A 20,930-nucleotide genomic window follows, 5' to 3' on the forward strand; every position below is an offset into this window, starting at 1 on the left:
GTATGTTGGGGAAGAGTCAACAGGGTTTTTGTAAAGGGAAATCATGGCTCACCAATCTACTAGAATTCTTTGAGGGGGTCAACAAGCATGTGGACAAGGGTGATCCAGTGGATATAGTGTACTTAGGTGTAAGCCTTGCATGAACAATGAAAGGAAACAGAGGTTAATAATGGACAAAGCACGAACTCACAAGTGGCCTTATAAATAATATGTCGTCAGTAGACAAAGAAATAATAAGCAGAGTAGTGTGTGATAAACTTACAGCAGCAGCTTTGTTTACTGACACACTTTGTAACATGTTGACAGCTCATGATCTATACAGAGATTTTTTACAAACTTAGTAAACTAATCATAAAGCGGGTCATACAATGTAGAATGAAATGCACATGTGTTAGTCTGTTTTAGAATATGTATATAATCTGATTTATTATGTACTGTGGCGTTGTGGTGCGTCCTAACTTACACCCCCCACCCCACCTGTACCTGATCACTCAGGTGTAGCTTTATGAAATGCCAATAAAAAAACCTCAGTGACGCATCCAGATTCAAAGTGAGTTTTTGCATTCCAGAGAACTGGATAAAGGGTTCTCCCAGAACTGAACAAGGTGTTCTGGATAAACTGAGGGGAAAAGGTCTTGTAGGGAATCCCAACAAAGCAAAGATCCTCTCATGGATCAATAACCAGTTAAAAGATAGGAAGCAAGAATAGGAATAGATGGTCAGTTTTCACAATGGAGAGAGGTCAATAGTGGGGTCCCCCAGGGATCTGTACTGGGACCAGTGCTGTTCAACCTATTCATAAATTACCTGGAAAAGGGGGTAAACAGTGAGGTGACAAAGTTTTCAGACAATACAAAATTACTCAAGGTAGGTAAGTCCAAAGCAGACTGTGAAGAGTTACAAAGGGATCTCACAAACCTGGGTGACTGGGCAACAAATTCCTTGTTGAAATGCACTGTTGATAAATGCAAAGTAATGCACATTGGAAAACATAATCCCATTTATACATATAAAATGAGGGGGTCTAAGTTAGCTGTTACCACTCAAGAAAGAGATCTTGGAGTCGTTGTGGATAGTTCTCTGAAAACATCCACTCAATGTGCAGTGGCAGCCAAAAAAGCGAACAGAATGTTAGGAACCATTAGGAAAGGGATAGACAAGAAGACTGAATATATCATAGTGCCATGACGTAGATCAATAGTATGTCCATACCTTGATTATTGTGTGCATTTCTGGTCACCTCATTTCAAAAAAAGATATATTGGAATTGGAAAAAGTGCAATGAAGGGCAACAAAAATGATTAGGGGTATGGAACGGTTTCCATATGAGGAGAGATTAAGAAGACTGGGACTTTTCATTCTTAGAAAAGAGACGACTAAGGGGGGGGGATATGATAGAAATTTATAAAATCATGACTGGTGTGAAGAAAATGAATGAAGAAGTGTTATTTACCCCGTCACATAACACAAGAACCAGGGGTCATCCAATGAAATTAATAGGCAGTAGCTTTAAAACAAACGTAAGGAAGTGTTTCTTCATACAAACAACGCACAGTCAACTTGTGGAATTTGTTGCCAGGGGATGTTGTGAAGACCAGAAGTATAACAGGGTTCAAAAAAGAATTAGATAAGCTCCTGGAGGATAGGCCCATCAATGGCTACTAGCCAAGATGGTCAGGGATGTAACCCTGTGCTCATTGTATCCCTAAACCTCTGACTGCCAGAAACTGAGACTGAATGACAGGGGATGGTTCACTCAGACTGCCCTGTCCTGTTCATTCCCTCTGAAGCACCTGGCACTGGCCACTGTCAGAAGACAGGATGCTGGGCTAGATGGTCCGTTGGTCTGACCCAATAAAGCTGTTCTTATGTTCTCATGTTCTAGATTTTAACAGATAAATACTCCAAAGACTGTGTCCACAGTGAGCAGCCTCCACGCTGGAGCTAAGATTCAGTCTGGGACTGAAATTGCAGTTCTCGGCTGCTGTAGGCTTTGCCAGTATGTGGTCCAGACACCTAAACTGACGGCAAGGAGCCCGCCTCTCCTGTGCTCTCGGTGGACCTCCCTGCTGGGCACAGTCAGTGGGAAGGAGGAAGCTTCTTTGTCTGCATGCACCCAGGACAAGAGTTGGACCTGCAGGGGGGTGGGGAGAGGAGACAGGGAGAAGGAGCCTGTGGAAAGAGAGGGGCTGAAGGCTAATGGAGGGTTGAAACTGGGACTGGTAGTTGTGAGGAGCCTGGGACTGGGAATCAATGGCAGGAGCAGCAGAAGGTCCTGAAAAGTGGGGAGGCCCCGCCCCCAGCACCGCCCCTTCTCCCTGAGGCCCCACCCTCATGCTGCCCCTTCCCCCAAGACCCCGCTCACATGTCACCTCTCCCCCCCCCCCGAGACTACGACCCAGGCCCCGCTCGCTCTTTTCCACACACCCCCGCCCCCCCCCCGTCGCTCACCCTTACAGAGGGTAAAAAGTGGGAGGGCCAGGGCCCCTTGCCCCTCCCCCCTGTTCCGGTGCCTCTGACCAGTGGGGACTGGAAATGTGGGCTAGGGAGGTGGGCAACTAGAGGCCGGGGTGGGGGAGACAGGCAGATTGGGTGAGGAACTGGGACGGGGGAATTGGGACTTGCTGGGCAAAGAGACTGGGGGTGCTGGTGGAGGGGTTGGGGCTGGGACAGAGTCTCTGGAGGGGTGAGACTCGGAGTTGCTTGGCAAGGAGACTGGAACTGGGACGAGACGCCTGAGGAGTGGAGAATGGGTCTGGGACAAGGATGGCCGGGGGGAGGGGGGGAGGGAGAACTGAGACATGGAGAGGCTGGAGGAGATGGGGCAGAAAGCATCACACATGGGGGACTGGGCAAAAGAAGCTGTGCCCATTAGACAACACTACCCTCCAGAGCCTGGAGGGGGAACCCGAGATTCCTGAGTCTCCACATTCCTCTGTCAGCAAGTATCCGTGAACACCACTGGCAAAGTGTGTGGGGGAGACACTTTCAAACTAAAAAAGGCTTTAGATCACTTCTGAAATATAGGCAAACAGGAGACCTCTCTGGGAACATGGGAATGGCCAGACTGGATGTACCCCATGGGACATCTAGTCCAGTGTCTGACAGGGGCCAGCATAAGAAGACCCACTGTAGTTATGATCCAGAGGCCTAGAACTGCAGGGGGTGAGATATCTGCTGTCTGTTTTAGGTATTTTTATGAGCCTTAATACCATAGGATATGAGATCTGTACAGTACACAAGTGATTTAGCCACACAACACCCTTGTGATAGGCAGTGTTGTTAGAGCTGTGTCAGAACCAGGATATTAGAGGCCACGGGAGGGTGATATAATGTCTTCTATTGGTGAGAGAGACAAGCTTTCAAGCTTACACAGAGCTCTTTGGCAGGCAGGACTGTCATCCCTATTGTACAGATGGGGAACGGAGGCACAGAGACCAAGTGATTTGCCCAAGGTCACCCTAGGGGGTCTGTGGTGGGATTGAACCCAGGTCTCCTAACTCCTTACCTAGTGCCCTAACCACTGAACAATGCTGCCTCTCCACATAGGTCCCTGATCCCTCTCTAATCCCTCCAGACTAAAAGCCCTGCTCACACTGGTCCCAGGAGAGGTCAAGACGGTCCTGAGGCTGGTTGAGGGCCCGAAGCTGAGAGAGGTGCAGGACTTAGGAGCCAGACGATTCAGAATTCAGACAAACAAAAGCACAGGGGCTTGGCTGGCTCAGGGAGTGACACAGGCCACTTTGCCTTGAGCCTGGGCTGGCAGTGACTGGGTGCTGGTACCCGTTGATGGCTCTGCGGTGGCCCATGTGAAACTGGGTGGTGAGTCTCAGCCCAGATCCCTGGGGGACCTGAGTCCGCCTCACAGAAAGCACCAGCACAATTGGCTCCCTTTGTCGGCGGTCTCAGCAGAGAGGCCTAGAGAGAGCTCCTCCTCTCTTTGTCGTGGATGGCTGGGGTGGGGGCTGCCCAGGGGCGGCTTGCTTTGCTGCTATCAGCGCCATGTCTGGGGGAAGACTTGCCTTCCCACATGGACCACTGCTCTGACTCAGCCCAGTGGTTCTCATCCTGTGGCCCGTGGGCCACTTGCAGCCCAGTCGGCACACAGCTGCGGCCCGCGTGACACCCTCAGGGCCACATAGGTAGTACGGGATGCGGCCCACAACGGTAACTAGGTTGAGAACCACTGCTCCAGACCGATCAGGCCCAGGCCAGTGCCTTCTGTGGATCCGCTGCTGTCAGCAGGGACAGATTTTCCTTTGTGGTGAGGTGGGGAGCGGCGACCGGCAACCTGCTTTTATCCTGCCCCGCACCAGACGAAAGAAACAGCTGGAGGCCGCGCTCCGGATTGTGCTGCTCCATCTCTCCGGAAGGCTCTGGCTCCCTTCATTAGAGGAAGGGCTTCATTAGCGGGTGTTTGTACAGATGAGCTTCGGCGGTGATTATTCCTCCCTTCCTCCGAGTTACTGACTCACTTCTCCTGCTCCCTTTCTTCACAGCTCACCTCGAAAGCTGCCTTTGCCCCGCAGCTTGAGTCGTCCCCTTCTTCCTCCTCCGTTCTCTGTGAGGCTTAGCAGCTCGGAAGGCGGAGACTAGAAAGGGCCTGTTAGCTTATTCAAGCCGTCCTCCTCCTCTCACGGTGGGGGGGAGAGGACCCTGGCCCCCACCCTGACAGCTCATTAGGATTAGCTCCCTGCAGATCAGACGGATTCTTTGTGCTCAGGTGAAGGGGGGAGAGAAGAGAGAAAGCAAGAAACATGAGTGAGAGGCCCTGAGATAGCCCCAGACTGAAGCAACTGTGGGTAATCGTTAGCGGTATAGGGGACTGGGCAGTGGATGGGGGACGAGGACACCAGGGTTCTACCCCCAGCTTTGCCACTGATGGGCTGCATGACTTTGGGCAAGTCACTTCACCTCTGTGTGCTGCTGCTTTCCTGCTCGCTCTGGCATCCGATGAAGTGAGCTGTAGCTCACGAAAGCTTATGCTCTAATAAATTTGTTAGTCTCTAAGGTGCCACAAGTACTCCTTTTCTTTTTGCGAATACAGACTAACACGGCTGCTACTATGAAACCAGTCTTGTCTCTGAGGCCTTTGGGGCAGGCACGACCTCTCTTGCTCTGTGTTTGTACTGCACCTAGCACAATGGGGCCGTGAACTCAGCTGGGCCCTCTAGAGTCGTGGTGGGCAACCTGTGGCCCGTCAGGGTAATCCGCTGGCGGGCCACGAGACAGTTTGTTTACATTGGCCGTCTGCAGGCATGACCACCCGCAGCTCCCGCAATACCCAGTGGCCGCGGTTTGCGTTCCTGGCCAATGGGAGCTGCGGGCGGCCAGGCCTGCGGACGGTCAATGTAAACAAACTGTCTCGCGGCCTGCCAGCGGATTACCCTGGCGGGCTGCGTGCGGTCCGCGGGCCGCAGGTTGCCCACCACTGCTCTAGGGGCTACAACTGTGATACAAGTAAATAATGACAGTGGGGGGTCAGGGGATCTCATGTCGAAGGCAGGGAATGTCAGAGGCCATAGGGGGAGCAGACAGCGGGATCATACCATAGATCCAGAGATGGCAAAGGCCCACTAGGTAGTTTCCAGCCTCTCTCTATTACAGTGCCCCCAACTGGTGGGTCAGTAGCTGGGCATTCCCATGCCCCAGCACAGCTGCTCCCATCTCTCTCTCTCTCTCCCTCACCTCCATCTGTTCTCTCTTTGAAATAGGACAAGGGGCAAATCCAGAGCCCAAGGCTCTGGCACTGGGCACTGGCAAGTCCATGGAGTGGCTGCTGGGCTACAACAGTTGGAGGTAGCCCCATACGGCCCTAACCCAATCCTACTGCTGTGGGGGATCAGGACTGGAGGATCCATGCCATGGTAGATGCTTTGGCCCAGGCCACCTATGCACTGCACCCTGTGCAGTGCTGTACAGGGACCCCTCCCTGGAGCTGCAGAATATCCAGTTCTGGTGCTTTGGGGTCAGTGAGATGGGGGGGTGGGACTAATCCTTCAGTTTTCACACACAAAAACTCCACAGAAGTCAGTGGGCTGCAGGTTCAGGTGCCAGGACAATTAGCACAATTAATGCTCTGAGGTGATGAGATAGCAGATCCACCAGCAGCCTGAGGCAGAATGAAGTTCTTGGGATCACAACCCCAACATTTATACTCTACTGTGGCCTCTTCATGGCCCTGCCACGCAGAAAATCAGCAGTGGTCTTGGAATAGATTTTCAGAAAGCCTTTGACAAGGTCCCTCGCCAAAGGCTCTTAAGCAAAGTAAGCTGTCATGGGATAAGAGGGAAGGTCCTCTCATGGACTGGTAACTGGTTAAAAGACAGGAAACAAAGGGCAGGAATAAATGGTCAGTTTTCAGAATGGCAAGAGGTAAATAGTGGTGTCCCCCAGGGATCTATACTAGGACTAGTGCTGTTCAAAGTATTCATAAACGATCTGGAAAAAGAAGTAAACAGTGAACATTAAACGGTGTTAAAATGTGCAGACAATACAAAATTACTCGAGATAGTTAAGTCCAAAGTTGACTGTGAAGAGTTACAAAGGGATCTCAGGTTTCAGAGTAGCAGCCCTGTTAGTCTGTATCTGCAAAAAGAAAAGGAGGACTTGTGGCACCTTAGAGACTAACAAATTTATTTGAGCATAAGCTTTCGTGAGCGACAGCTCACTTAATCAGATGCATTCAGTGGAAAATACAGTGAGGAGATTTTTATACATAGAGAACATGAAACAAGGTGTGTTACCATACACACTGTAACCAGAGTGATCACTTAAGGGGAGCTATTAACTGCAGGAGAGCTGGGGGTGGGGGGACCTTTTGTAGTGATAATCGAGGTGGGCCATTTCCAGCAGTTGACAAGAACGTCTGAGGAACAGTGGGGGGTGGGGGTAAGATAAACATGGGGAAATAGTTTTACTTTGTGTAATGACCCACCCACTCCCAGTCTCTACTCAAGCCTAAGTTAATGGTATCCAGTTTGCAAATTAATTCCAATTCAGCAGGCTCTCCTTGGAGTCTGTTTTTGAAGTTTTTTTGTTGACGTATTGCCACTTTAGGTCTGTAATCGAGTGACCAGAGAGATTGAAGTGTTCTCCAACTGGTTTTTGAATGTTATAATTCTTGACGTCTGATTTGTGTCCATTTATTCTTTTACGTAGAGACTGTCCAGTTTGGCCAATGTACATGGCAGAGGGGCATTGCTGGCACATGATGGCATATATCACATTGGTAGATGTGCAGGTGAACGAGCCTCTGATAGTGTGGCTGATGTGATTAGGCCCTATGATGGTGTCCCCTGAATAGATATGTGGACAGAGTTGGCAACGGGCTTTGTTGCAAGGATAGGTTCCTGGGTTAGTGGTTCTGTTGTGTGGTGTGTGGTTGCTGGTGAGTATTTGCTTCAGGTTGGGGGGCTGTCTGTAAGCAAGGACTGGCCTGTCTCCCAAGATCTGTGAGAGTGATGGGTCGTCCTTCAGGATAGGTTGTAGATCCTTGATGATGCGTTGGAGAGGTTTTAGTTGGGGGCTGAAGGTGATGGCTAATGGCGTTCTGTTATTTTCTTTGTTGGGCCTGTCCTGTAGTAGGTGACTTCTGGGTACTCTTCTGGCTCTGTCAATCTGTTTCTTTACTTCAGCAGGTGGGTATTGTAGTTGTAAGAATGCTTGATAGAGATCTTGTAGATGTTTGTCTCTGTCTGAGGGGTTGGAGCAAATGCGGTTGTATCGTAGAGCTTGGCTATAGACAATGGATCGTGTTGTGTGGTCTGGATGAAAGCTGGAGGCATGTAGGTAGGAATAGCGGTCAGTAGGTTTCTGGTATAGGGTGGTGTTTATAGACTGCACAACAAATTCCCTGTTGAAATTCACTGTTGATAAATGCAAAGTAATGCACATTGGAAAACATAATCTCAACTATACATATAAAAGGAGGGGGTCTAAATTAGCTGTTACCACTCAAGAAAGAGATTTTGGAGTCATTGTGGATAGTTTTCTGAAGACATCCACTCAGTGTGCAGCGGCAGCCAAAAAAGCGAATTAGACTGTTAGGAACCACTAGGAAAGGCTTAGATAATAAGAGAGAAAATACCATAATGCCTCTGTATAAATCAATGGTACATCCCCATCTTGACTAGTGGGTGCAGTTCTGGTTGCCCCATCTCAAAAAGATATATTGGAATTGGAAAAGATACAGAGAAGGGCAACAAAAATGATGAGGGATATGGAACTTTTTCTGTATGAGGAGAAGTTAAAAAGACCGTTTTTTTCAGTTTGGAAAAGAGATGACTAAGAGGGCATATGATAGAGGTCAATAAAGTATTGACTGGTGTGGAAAAAGTGAATAATCCTCTTAAAGAGCGACCTTTAATGTAATTACTGGTTTAGGGCATAAAGGGAATGCTAGGGGTGACATCTGGATTTCCATCCGGCAGCCCATACAGAGCCACAGTGGACTTGGAGGAATACTGAGGAGATGAATGGCAGAGCACAGATGAGAATTAAGGGCCTGAGTCTCCTCTCACTTCCACTGGTGAAAATCAGCAGTAACACCACTGAAATCAGTGGGCCTTGCCAGCATCATGCTGGGATGAATGAGAGCAGATCCGACCTAGCAGAATAATTATTCACGGCACAGTGGCCACATGAGGAGCAGTATAGAGCAGGACGATGCAGGGGTTAATAACGGGATCCACATTGTTTAGGGACACGATCCAAAGCCCACCGAAGCCAATGTCAAGCCTCTAATTGACCTCCAAAGCCTCTGGATTCAACTCTAAGCGGGGAGGAGGTGATATGATTAGCATTTCCAGTTCACTTGGCTCCGCCCCGGCTCCGTCACTGATGCTCTGCGATGTTGGGTCCCATCCTGCAAGGTGCCCCTGCACACCCTCAATGCCCACTGACATCCATGGACGTGGGGGGTGCTCAGTACCTGACAGGCAGCCTAGGGCCACCATCTCTCTATGCCTTGGTTTATTCATGTGGAAAATGGGGATAATGTGACTGGCTACACCTCTGGGGGAGGACGGTGAGTTGAACTGAATGAATATTTGTGCCTGAGGTCCACAGGTGAAGGTACCAGGATGAGTGCTGAGGCTTTATACTGAGTTGCTACTCATGGAACCTACGGCTTTTCCTGGGCGGTCTAGAGCATGGGTGGTCCAATCTGCTGGTGCCTCCAACATTGGAAGAGGAAGAGATGTGAAGGTGCGGGGCAGGCATAAACCACAGAGAGATGTGGGGGGATGAGACCACTCACCAAGAGGGGGCTTTTGGTGGCATGGGCACATGGAGCTGTGGAGGTGGGGGAAGTGATCTGAGGGTAGGGAGTGACTCCCAGAAACACATGGGCTGGTAGCAACCAGGCTGTGAACTAAGGCTCCCTCTCTCCTGCCTTTACCTCTACCCTGAAGGTCCCTGGGGTTCCACCTCTAGAGAGTTGTGGGGGGCTGGAATTCCTCCCTAGATCTTGAGGGTGTCTTGACTTGCCTGCCCCCCCTGCACTGTGGAGCCCCTCCCTCCTTTTGGGAGGGCAGATCTGTGGTAAGGGGAGCCCCTGGAAGCATGGCTGTGCTGACCGGGGGGGTGGCAGCACCTCTGGGTCCAGGTGGCAGAGCAGAGGCAGAGGGCATCTGACCACATCCTCCGCTCTGCATCCTGAAATCTGGGTGGATCAGCAGATGAAGGGGGCGCAGCCACCAGCTTCTTGGGCAGGGAGATCAAATCCTGGGCCCCTGTGGATGAACTGGACGGCAACTCCATGCGCTCTGCTCTCCTGCCCAGGCTTCTCCTGCAGAGGGGCCTGTGAGTGTGACTGGCAGGAGAGGCAGACAGGGAGAATCTGACTAGGAACCCGCAGGGTGACTCTGTCAGTAAGAAGCCAGGGCTGCTCTCTGTGAGAAATCGTCTGGAACAAACACGAGGCAGGTAATAGGGCTATTACCCTAGTGCAGCCACGCCTGGCATTTCCCACATGCAGACCGGGTCCCTATCACCTCGGGGGCATATCGGGACCATGCAAAGAAAGACAGCCAAATCGATTAGTGGAGGGGAGAGGAGGGGAGCCACGAAGGCAGCTAAAAATATAGTCGTGTCTCTGCAGGGGAGGTCAAGAGAGTCTATAAATAACAAGAAGGTAACAATATCAATAACGAGAGAAGGGAATAAGATCTCAGAGGATGAAAAGTAAAAAGGAGAGGAAAATTTAGCCAATACACCAGAAGGTAGGTCTCCCTAGGAGGAAGTGTTCTCTCATGGTTAGTGCAGATGACTGTGCCCCAGGACTCCTGGGTTCTATTCCTGGCTGTGCTGCTGATTCACTGGTGACTTGGGCCAAGTTACTTCACTTCCCTCTGTCTTAATTGTTCCATCTGTAATCTTCACTGCACCTGGGTTAGGGAGGGAGCATAGAAGGGGTGAATTCATATTTGTAAAGCAGCCTAGCCAAATCTTCATGAATATCCTTACAGTACCGAAGATGATCATGAAAAAAAAATTGCATCATATTCTGCTTGCTTGTTGGGTAAACATAATCATCTGACAACCCTCAGGTTAATGGGACTTTATAGGGCTGCTATAGAGCCTTTTCCAAGCAGCACTAGTAATGTTTTATTGTTAATTGTTTATTATTTTATTATATACAGAAATAAATATATTAAGGTTGCATAGTTAAATAAACAAAAGTTAGGAAATGCCAAGTTAAGGAGGCCCACATAACCTTAACTCTGCCCCTGTGTATGTCTGCATTACACTACAGTCTGCAATTATGTGATCACAAACTTGTCCAGAGCTTCATTCCATCTACTTTGTCCTTCTCCTGTGGCACAAAGCTACCAGGAAACCAGTGGAGTTCACCAGCTTAGGATTCCCACCTGCCTCCAGGTAGCATAGAGCCATTATAGCCAGCTCGATATCCCCACCTCTCTGCCTCCAGCACAGGAGATGTGGCTAGGTGGATGGGGAGTGGCCAACATGAGGGTTTTCTCTGGTATAATTGCATCAATGCAGTACAACTGGTGAGAATTTTCCCAGTGTAGACAAGCCCCATAACTGCTTCTTCCTAGTGCAAAAGTGAATAAATGGGTAAATGTCAAGGGGATCAGAGAATGAGAAATATGGCAGAGACAATGGAAAAAAGGAAAGTAGGGGGAGAAGTAAAATTAAGCAGAGAGCAAAAGATAAGCTATTGGCTGGGGGTGTGAGGTCCTTGTGGTTAAGGAATTAGACAATGGGGATTCTATTCCAGGTTCTGCCACAGACTCACTGTGTGACTTTCTGCAAGTTATTTGGAGTGCAGATCCACTCTGAAAAGTGACTCTCTCAAAAGGATGTCGGGGCTCCTGTGTTTATTGTGTCTCCAGAACAAATGCACTGTTTTGGTTAGTTTATTGTTCTTAGTTGCCAGCTCAGCAACCCCCACATGGGATCTGAGAGTCAAGCTGGGTTTTAGCTTCTGCATGCATTATCATTGCAGTGCTCAGATACTACAGAAAGCCACAACCGGAAGGACCATGGCAAGATGTGCTAGATCCTGTGACCCCGTCCCATGTCCACACCAGTGCAGAGACTGGCGCAGAGATGGAGGTGGATGGACAGGGCTTGTCCATCCAGATGCTTGGATGGCCAGGGGCCAGTTTGGGGAAGTTAAGAGATGCATAGGCCTTCTGCTGGCCCTCTGCATGGGGTGGATTCCCACAGTGACTGGTGTGCGAGTGTCTGGAGAATGGGAGGCCTGAATATTAACAGCAGCTGGCCCTGAGTGCTAGGAGCAGTTACAAAAATGTTGGGTGGGATTTTCCAAAGTGCTTAGTCTTGGCCTAATTCTGCTCCCAAGGGAGTTGATGGCAAAACTGTGGAGTACGTCTACACTGCAGCTAGGAGCAAACCACCCAGCCCCGGTTAACAGACTTGTGCTTGCAGGGCTCATGCTAGTGTGCTACAAATGGCTGTGTGGATATTGCAGCCCTGGTGGAGGCTGGGACTAGCCACCCAAACTCAGACCCAAAGGGCAGGGGCAGCGAGTTGTACGGGCCCGTGGTGCCTGGGCTCCAGCAATATTCAGGGCCTGGGGGCTCAGCTCCACCAATGTTCAGGGCTGGGTCTCTCCCCCGGTCCCACCTGCCGTCCCTGCGCACCTCCCCCGAGTGTCTCCCGGCCAGCCCCCAATTGCTACCTCGGTGCACCTCCCAGGAGCAGAGGTCCAGACCCTTCTCTCCCCTGCGGCTCCATGCTGCCTCCCTGCATCAACTGCTGCCGCAGGATCCTAGTGCCCCCCATCCACTACTGCCAGGGCAGCCTGATCCTGAGCCTGCCCTTGCCCCTCAGACCCTTTCATTTTCCAGCGGGACCCTCCACCGGCACCTTGCCCCGGGGCAGCCTGTCTGCACCCCAAACTCCTCATCCCCAGCCCTGTGCCACCCCAGAGCCCACACCCCCAGCCAGAGCCCTCACCCCCTGCACCCCAACCTTCTGCCCCAGCCCTGAGCCCCTCCCAAACCCCTCATCCCCAGCCCCACCACACCCCAGAGCCCTCACCCCCACACCCCAACCCTCTGCCCTAGCCCTGAGCCCCCTCCCACACCCCAAACCCCTCATCCCCAGACCCATCCCAGAGCTCGCACATTTTTACATTATTTTAAAAAATATCCCGTAATGCCTCGCTTAATGTGGTAGTTCTGTTCCTGAAAAATGCTACTTTAAGTGAAACGATGAAAAGCGAATCCAGTTGCCCCATAAGAATGAATGTAAATAGGGGGGTTAGGTTCCAGGGAATTTTTTTTTTTGCCAGACAAAAGATTATATTTTATATGTACACACAGTATCAGTTTTAAACAAACAACTGAATACTGTACACAGCAATGCTGCTTGGGAAGCTTGGTTGAGGTGGTGGAGTCAGAGGGTGGGATGTTTCCCAGGGAATGCCTTACTGCTAACGGATGAACTAGCACTAGGCTGAGCCCGAAAGGATTAACACATTGTTAATGTAGCCACCCATAAGGCAGCAGGAATTGGCAGGGGCGCCAGGGGGAAGACAGCATGGCAGAGAGAGACAGAGACACACACACACTGTGTGTGAGAGAGAGAGACTTTGAGGCAGGTTTCAGAGTAGCAGCCCGTGTTAGTCTGTATTTGCAAAAAGAAAAGGAGGACTTGTGGCACCTTAGAGACTAACAAATTTATTTGAGCATAAGCTTTCGTGAGCTACAGCTGGGAGCGCTGGGAGCGTAGGGCCTGAGGAGGGAGTCTACATAGCCAGACAATCCTGCTGTCAGGGTGCCAATGCCTGAGATAATGGGACATCCAGGATTTCCAGGTTTATGGATCTTGGGTAGCAGATAGAATACCCCAGGTCAGGGTTCCCCACAGACACCCCCACACCCCACTCTCCTGCTGGTAAAAGCTCATCTTAAGTGATCACGCTCTTGTTACTGTGTGTATGGTAACACCCATTGTTTCATGTTCTCTATGTATATAAATCTCCCCACTGTATTTTCCGCTGAATGCATCCTGTACTTTGAGACAGCAGCTGCTGCCAGCAAGCTCCCTCCATTCTGAGCCCTGTCGTATCCCCCTACACACACACGTTCTGTGGAGATGGGGGCAGGAACGGGGGAGGGGGACACCTTGACATCAGCACCCCTCTTCCCCTCCTCTCCCGCACAGCAAGCAGGAGGTTTGGGGAGCAGCTCCAAGGCAGAGGGCAGGAGCAGCACACGGCAGTGGGGGGAGGGACAGCTGAACTGCTGGCAATTGATAGCCTGCTGGGCTGCTACCCCACAGGGAACTTAGGGGAGCTGATAGTGGGGCTACCAGCCCACCCTGGTTCCAAGCCCCCACCACTAGCGCCCCAAGTGGCTGCTCCTTCTGCAAGCAGTGGGAAAAGCAGGCGGCTGCCAAACAACACTATAAGGGAGCATAGCTCAACTTTAAACAAACCTGTTCCCTAATTCAGAGGTTCTCAAACTGTGGTCTGTGGAGTACCCGGGGTCCGCGGGCTCCATTCAGGTGGTCCGTGGATAGTTCCCTCTAAGGTGCACTCCTGGGCGGCCGCATACGAGAGAATGAAGGGCCACCCACCTAATTAGTGGAGCTGCGCAGGCGCGGCTCCACTAATTAGGTGCCTGGACCCTGGAGAAGATGCACATGTAAAGTGAGGTGGTGACCTTGCGGGGGAATAGGGGGTAGTTGGGAAGGGGCAGTGGGGTGAGAAGAGGGGTGGGGGGAATTTGGGACATGCAGGGCTACAGCAGCCAGAGAAAGAGGCTCCAGGGCTGCGGCTGCTGGGGAGAGCCCCCACCTCGTTTCCAGCCCAAGCTCAGGGGCTCCTGCGGTGGGGGAGAGAGGGAGAGAACCCCACTTCTTCCCAGTCCCAGCTTGAGGGCTGCTACGGTGGGGGAGAGGGCACATCCATCGCATTAGAAAAGTTAAGACTACTGAAATTAAAATATGAGTTGTCTGCTTTTATGTGTAGAACAAAAAAAGTTAATTATTATTAAGGGTTTTTTTAATATAGCACTTTTATCCAAAGCGCTTTACAATAGTTAGCTAATGGTACAAACAACATTTGGAAAGATCATTAAGTGGTCCGCCAAGATCCTCAGTAATTTTCAAGTGGTCTGCGGAAAAAAAAGTTTGAGAGCTACTGCTCTAATCGATCAATAACATAACATCAAAACAATGTTAACCGGGACGACTTTAAGTGAGGAGTTACTGTATATTGGCTTACAAGGCAGGTACGGGGACAGACGGGGACTTGGACCTGATCTGGGCACCAGCAAAAATTATACAAACCTGCTGCCCCTGCCAAAGGATGGGGTGGGCTTGAGCTCAGATGGCTAGGCCAAGCCTCTTGCTGGTGCTACAATGTCCACACATGCTAACACAAGCCCTGCTAGCACAAGTCTGTCTATCCAGGCTCACTCTGGTTTCAGTGTAGACTTACCCATTATGACTTTAATGGGAAGATCAGCATCTGAAGATGCTGGATGCTGTAGACTTCTCCCAGCTGCTGAAGGGTGTATGGGAATCTTCCCGAGATGTCTTCGATTTGACACATACCAAGCCATGGAGGCTTGGCAACCATGGCACAGCAAAGCCAAGCTCCTTGGAGTAGGCAATAAGTGTTTTGTGGTGACCACTTTACGGCTGCAACATCACAAGGTATTTTAACAAATCTGTGGTCACTTTGTGAACCTTCACACTTGTCAGTGTGTGCTGCACACCGGGCCCCCTGAGAAGTCCAGAGAGGCCCGGGCCACTTCCAGCTTTTGAGGCCCCTAGTCATAATAAAAATAAAAAATGACGACACGTGAAAACAAAATAAGGCACCAAAAAAGGGTGAGACATAATTTGAATATTTTTTTATTTAACAAATGCTTTTCTAGCCTTTTTCTGTGCAAATGCACTAATTATTGAGGGAAAATCTAGCTTTTGTGCAATGTCACAGTTAATATTAAACCTGGCAAGCCCATTCAAACACTCTCGTCCCAAAGTTGAACGGTGATAGTTCTTTACCTGCTTCAACGCGTTGAAGGTGGTTCACCTGAAGCTACTGATGCAGGCAAACTGACAAAAATACACAATGCAATTGTGATATTAGGAAACACCCTAGAGAGTCCAAGTTTGAGTATTTCTTGAAGCAATTCCTTTGGCTTGCAATCCAATTTAAAGTTTGTGGAATATATTTGTTTGAGGAAGATGACCTCATCACTGAGATCTTTTGAGATTTCTTTGTTGTACTGTTGCTGAAATTGTTCAGCTGCAGAAAGTAGATCTTCAATACTCTGACAGGTTTCAGAGTAGCAGCCGTGTTAGTCTGTATTCACAAAAAGAAAAGGAGGACTTGTGGAACCTTAGAGACGAACAAATTTATTTGAGCATAAGCTTTCGTGAGCTACAGCTCACTTCATCGGATGCATTCAGTGGAAAATACAGTGGGGAGATTTATATACACAGAGAACATGAAACAATGGGTGTATCATACACACTGTAACCAGAGTGATCACTTAAGGTGAGACAATTAACTTAGGCTTGAATAGAGACTGGGAGTGGATGGGTCATTACACAAAGTAAAACTATTTCCCCATGTTTATCCCCCCGTCCCCCCCACTGTTCCTCAGATGTTCTTGTCAACTGCTGGAAATGGCCCACCTTGATTATCGCTACAAAAGGTTTTTTCCCCCCTGCTCTCCTGCTGGTAATAGCTCACCTTAAGTGATCACTCTCGTTATAGTGTGTATGGTAACATGGTTTCATGTTTTAGCAGATGACAGAACGAGGAGTAATGGTCTCAAGTTGCAATGGGGGAGGTTTAGATTGGATATTAGGAAAAACTTTTTCACTAAGAGGGTGGTGAAACACTGGAATGCGTTACCTAGGGAGGTGGTAGAATCTCCTTCCTTAGAGGTTTTTAAGGTCAGGCTTGACAAAGCCCTAGCTGGGATGATTTAACTGGGACTTGGTCCTGCTTTGAGCAGGGGGTTGGACTAGATGACCTTCTGGGGTCCCTTCCAACCCTGATATTCTATGATTCTATGATTCTATGATTCTATGTATATAAATCTCCCCACTGTATTTTCCACTGAATGCATCTGATGAAGTGAGCTGTAGCTCACAAAAGCTTATGCTCAAATAAATTTGTTCGTCTCTAAGGTGCCACAAGTCCTCCTGTTCTTTCTTCAATACTCTGTCTGTTGAACTGCCAAAGAAACCCAAAAAGGGTACAAATTAGTCGCAGTGACTCGAATCGACGAGTAAGCCCTGATTGAATAGAGTCAATGATGACAAGGGAGACATTGTCCCTATAACGCTGCTCGGCATCAGTTTCAGTAGGTAACTCAGATGAAACGCCAATATTCTGTGCTACTAATTTGGACTCAGTCAGGCTCGCACCCCGTTGTTCATGAATCTGTTGAAGATCATTGATAGGACTTTCAGTGTTATCCCTCTCAACATCAAGTGCAGCATTGCGTGCTTCCATTACCTGTTTGGGGGATCATTGTAAGTAGCTTCATCCACAAAGATGACATCAGAATGCATTCAAATTTGGACATGTGCTTCTGAATAGACTGAAGTTCTGTTCCAGCCTGTGCAGTGAGATTGAGAGATTCAAACTCATTTAAAGCCTTTCTCACAGAATTCAAATGCCATGCAACTGGCTGAACACCATCAATCCATGCAGACCATCTAGTTCTGGACATCGCATGCAGTGAAACAGAAAGATATTGCTTCAGAATGTCCCACCTTTGTGGACTGCTACTGAAGAGACTGAACATTTGCTGAACAGTTCCAAAGTAAGTAATTGCCTTCTTGCATGATTCAGCACAGTCAACACCTACAAGGTTTAGTGTGTGCTTTCCACAGCTGGAGAAAATACAGTTTGAATTATGCTTAAGCAGAACTGCTTGTACACCTTTGTACTTCCCCACCATATTAGATCCATTGTCATAGGCTTGACCAATGCAGACTTGAAAATCTAACTTAAAACCTTCTAGAATTGCTAGTACTTGAGCAGCAATTTCTTTTCCAATTTTTCTTGTGAAATTATCAAACAAAATAAACCTTTCTTAAATTGAAAATTTTGAGCTGCCTACAATCTTAACATATCAAATAACCATAGTAGTCTGTTCTTTGTGAGAACAACCTGGAGTGGCATCAACAATGATTGAAAAATACTTGGCATTTCGAATCTCATCAAGCATTGTTTGTATGAATGACCCACATAGCTCAATAAACTCGTTTTGTATGCAAGTGGAAAGATAATGGACTTGCATGCGCTTTTGACTCTCTTGCAATTCTCAAACATGTTTAACATGCTCTGATAAAAGTGGGTCATATTTGCTGAGGAGTTCAACTATGCCTAGAAAGTTGCCATTTGCATGATCACAAATACGTTGACTGGAACCAAAGAAAGCCAATTCCGTTCAGAAAGAAAAAGGATGACATTCAGGATGCGCTTGAGACATTTTTTCAAGTTATTAGTGTCTGTAGAGAGTTCAGTCAAGAGTAAATTCTCAACTGACCTTTCAGCTGATGCTGCCCTACTGGCTGATTTCCATGCAACATAGAAAAGGAGTACTTGTGGCACCTTAGAGACTAACAAATTTATCTGAGCATAAGCTTTCGTGAGCTACAGCTCACTTCATCGGATGCAACATAGTTTTCTTTGTGTGACTTTGAACTCTCATGGGATAGTATTTGGTCTTTCAACTCCCTCCAACCTCTGTTGATGCTCCATCCTGATTGATCAGAGAGATCTGATGTATTTGCAGCACTTTTGTTCAAAATGAAGCAGGGTGCACAGTACAGAGATTGTTTTTCCGTAGTCCAGCATCACCAATCTCTTGTGCAAGTCTCACCATTTGGAAGAGCTTTTGTCAACAAACAAGTAGGGAAAGCATGATTATCAGCATCTCATGGAATGTTACTTGGAATTTCAAAACAACTAATTTGAAGAAGATTGCATTTAGGCAGCATTGCTCTTGTCAATAATTCCAATGTCAGTCACAGTCAAATCTGTAGTACTCATGAATTGCTCTTGCTACGTAAGATCTACATCTTCCTGTTGCTGCTGAGTTTCTTGGTCATACATAGGATCTTCTGCTGCATCTGTTACTGTTGGCACATCTCCTTCTTGACTAGTGTCCTCATGTTCAGGTATTGGCATTGAAATATCACCTGTTGCAGTTGCGGAGTTTTCATTATCTGTAGCAAAAAGAAAAGGAGTACTTATGGCACCTTAGAGACTAACAAATTTATTTGAGCATAAGCTTTACACCCATTGTTTCATGTTCTCATGAAGTGAGCTGTAGTTCACAAAAGCTTATGCTCAAATAAATTTGTTAGTCTCTAAGGTGCCACAAGTACTCCTTTTCTTTTTGCGAATACAGACTAACATGGCTGCTACTCTGAAACCTGTCATTATTTGTAGCGTTGTTTGTTGGGTAAGGTGTGTTTTCCAGTGGTTTGAGAAATGAAGTTATTGGCTTTGAGCTCTTAGCTGCTGCTTCACTCAATTGTTTTTGCCGTCTCTTGCTTGCACCACTTTCTAATCTCCTCTTCAGAGTGATCTATCTGGTCAATATGTGCCTATCCACACTTGAAATATTCTGCTGTAAATAAGTAGCTTATCTACACTTGAAATCTTCTACTGTAAACATGTACACAAATGCTGAAAAGACTTAAAGCGAAGGAATACAAATAAGAACACAAAATGAAACAGTCAGACAGGTTATTATCTTTATCACCGAACCAAAACTCAAGCACACAAGGTATAATATAACAGGCTGAGCTGAATACAAAGGGATGACATACATATAGTAAACACAGACATGGATACAGTCAGAGTGATAATGTCCAAAAATTTCAAACGTATGTCCTCACGAAACTCACTGTACAAGATTGTCCTCACAAATTTTCCCTTGAATCTGGGCCTACAGCCTACGAAAGCATATGATGATGGCCAAGCTACCTAGCTAGGGCTCAACCAACCAACCAGTCACCTCTCTTAGCTACCATATAAGATAATAATGAGGAATTCTCACACGTAATTCCTTAGTCAACTAGACGTAAAACTATAAAGACACTAAAATGTAACAATTCTCTCTCTTTCAACATGCACTTGATCCAGCACCAGCCACTAGTAGTGTTTTTTTTATATAATCAGCTGATCTAAGAGGACATGTTCATCACGGTCTAATCTTGTGCCATCAGAACCGATATATTTTTTATTAATATTTATGAACATTTTTAACTCTTTAACATGACAAAATCTATATCAGTTAACAAAAAATTATGTTTTTTACTAAATCAAATCTCTTATTTGCTTAAATCTGCAGCTCTAAGCTGAGAGTGTGTGTCACATTTTGGTCCAATAGGGATGCACATAAAAACAAGTTGCAAAACTTAACAAATGCCAAAAAATTAACAAGTGTCTAAATTTGAGGCCCACTTTGAGCTTGAGGCCCAGGCCAAATGGCCCTCCGGGCCCCCCTCTGATTGGCCTTGCTGCACACTACAGACACTCATGCTATGTCCACACTTAAAAAGCAACAGCTGCAGTGCTGTAGTATGTCAGTGTAATCACTTACTACAGCGATGGAGGGGTTCTCCCGTCGCTGTAGTTAATCCAGGTGGTACCTGGGTCGATGGAAGGTTAGGTCAGGGGGTTTGGTCCTCTTAACTATGTCCCTTGAGGGTGTGGATTTTTCATATCCCTGAGACATGTAGTTATGCCCACGTAAGATCAATGTAGATCAGCCCTCAAAGCTTCACAGTGATGGCTGGAACAGAGCTCTGATCCACCTGCTCTAAAAGTACCAACCCCCGCCACTTGAGCTTGAAGAGAATCTCATTTAGCAATCTAGGGCCTCTGAGTGCATAGGACCAATGCCATCCAGTAGAAGGTGCCTACACACGCTCTGCAGTCTTCACAGAGTGTTTAGATTTCTGTAGTAACTTTTATCCAACAACCTCCACATGCTTTACAAACTTTCATTAACTTAGTCACACAATCCCCTGTTCCAAGAGACAGGCAAGTATTATTAGCTGTATTTTTCAGGTGGGTAAATTGAGGCCCAAAGTCCATCACAGAGGTGGGAGTAGAACTTAGGTGTTCCAGCCCCCATGTCTTAACTACACAGCCTTTCTTTCCACTTTGGCATATTAATCGGAATGTTATTAATTTTGCAGTAGAGTCAATTGGAGAAGCTCGTTCATTGGTAACATTCGACTCTGCTCTGTGTCCCTGTTCCTGCTCCACTAACAGCCTGTATATAAAGGGTTGGAAAGGCCAAAGAATACATTTCCCAGATCGCAACACTCTAAAGTCACACAAGGTCGAACAGCTGTTCATTCCCATACACTGCTCAGTTGTACCAGATTATGAGAGATATCACTCATTCTAGCCTCTCGCTCCGATCGGTGTCCCTTGC

Source organism: Dermochelys coriacea, chromosome 1 (assembly GCF_009764565.3).
Source record: "Dermochelys coriacea isolate rDerCor1 chromosome 1, rDerCor1.pri.v4, whole genome shotgun sequence".
NCBI lineage: Eukaryota > Metazoa > Chordata > Testudines > Dermochelyidae > Dermochelys > Dermochelys coriacea.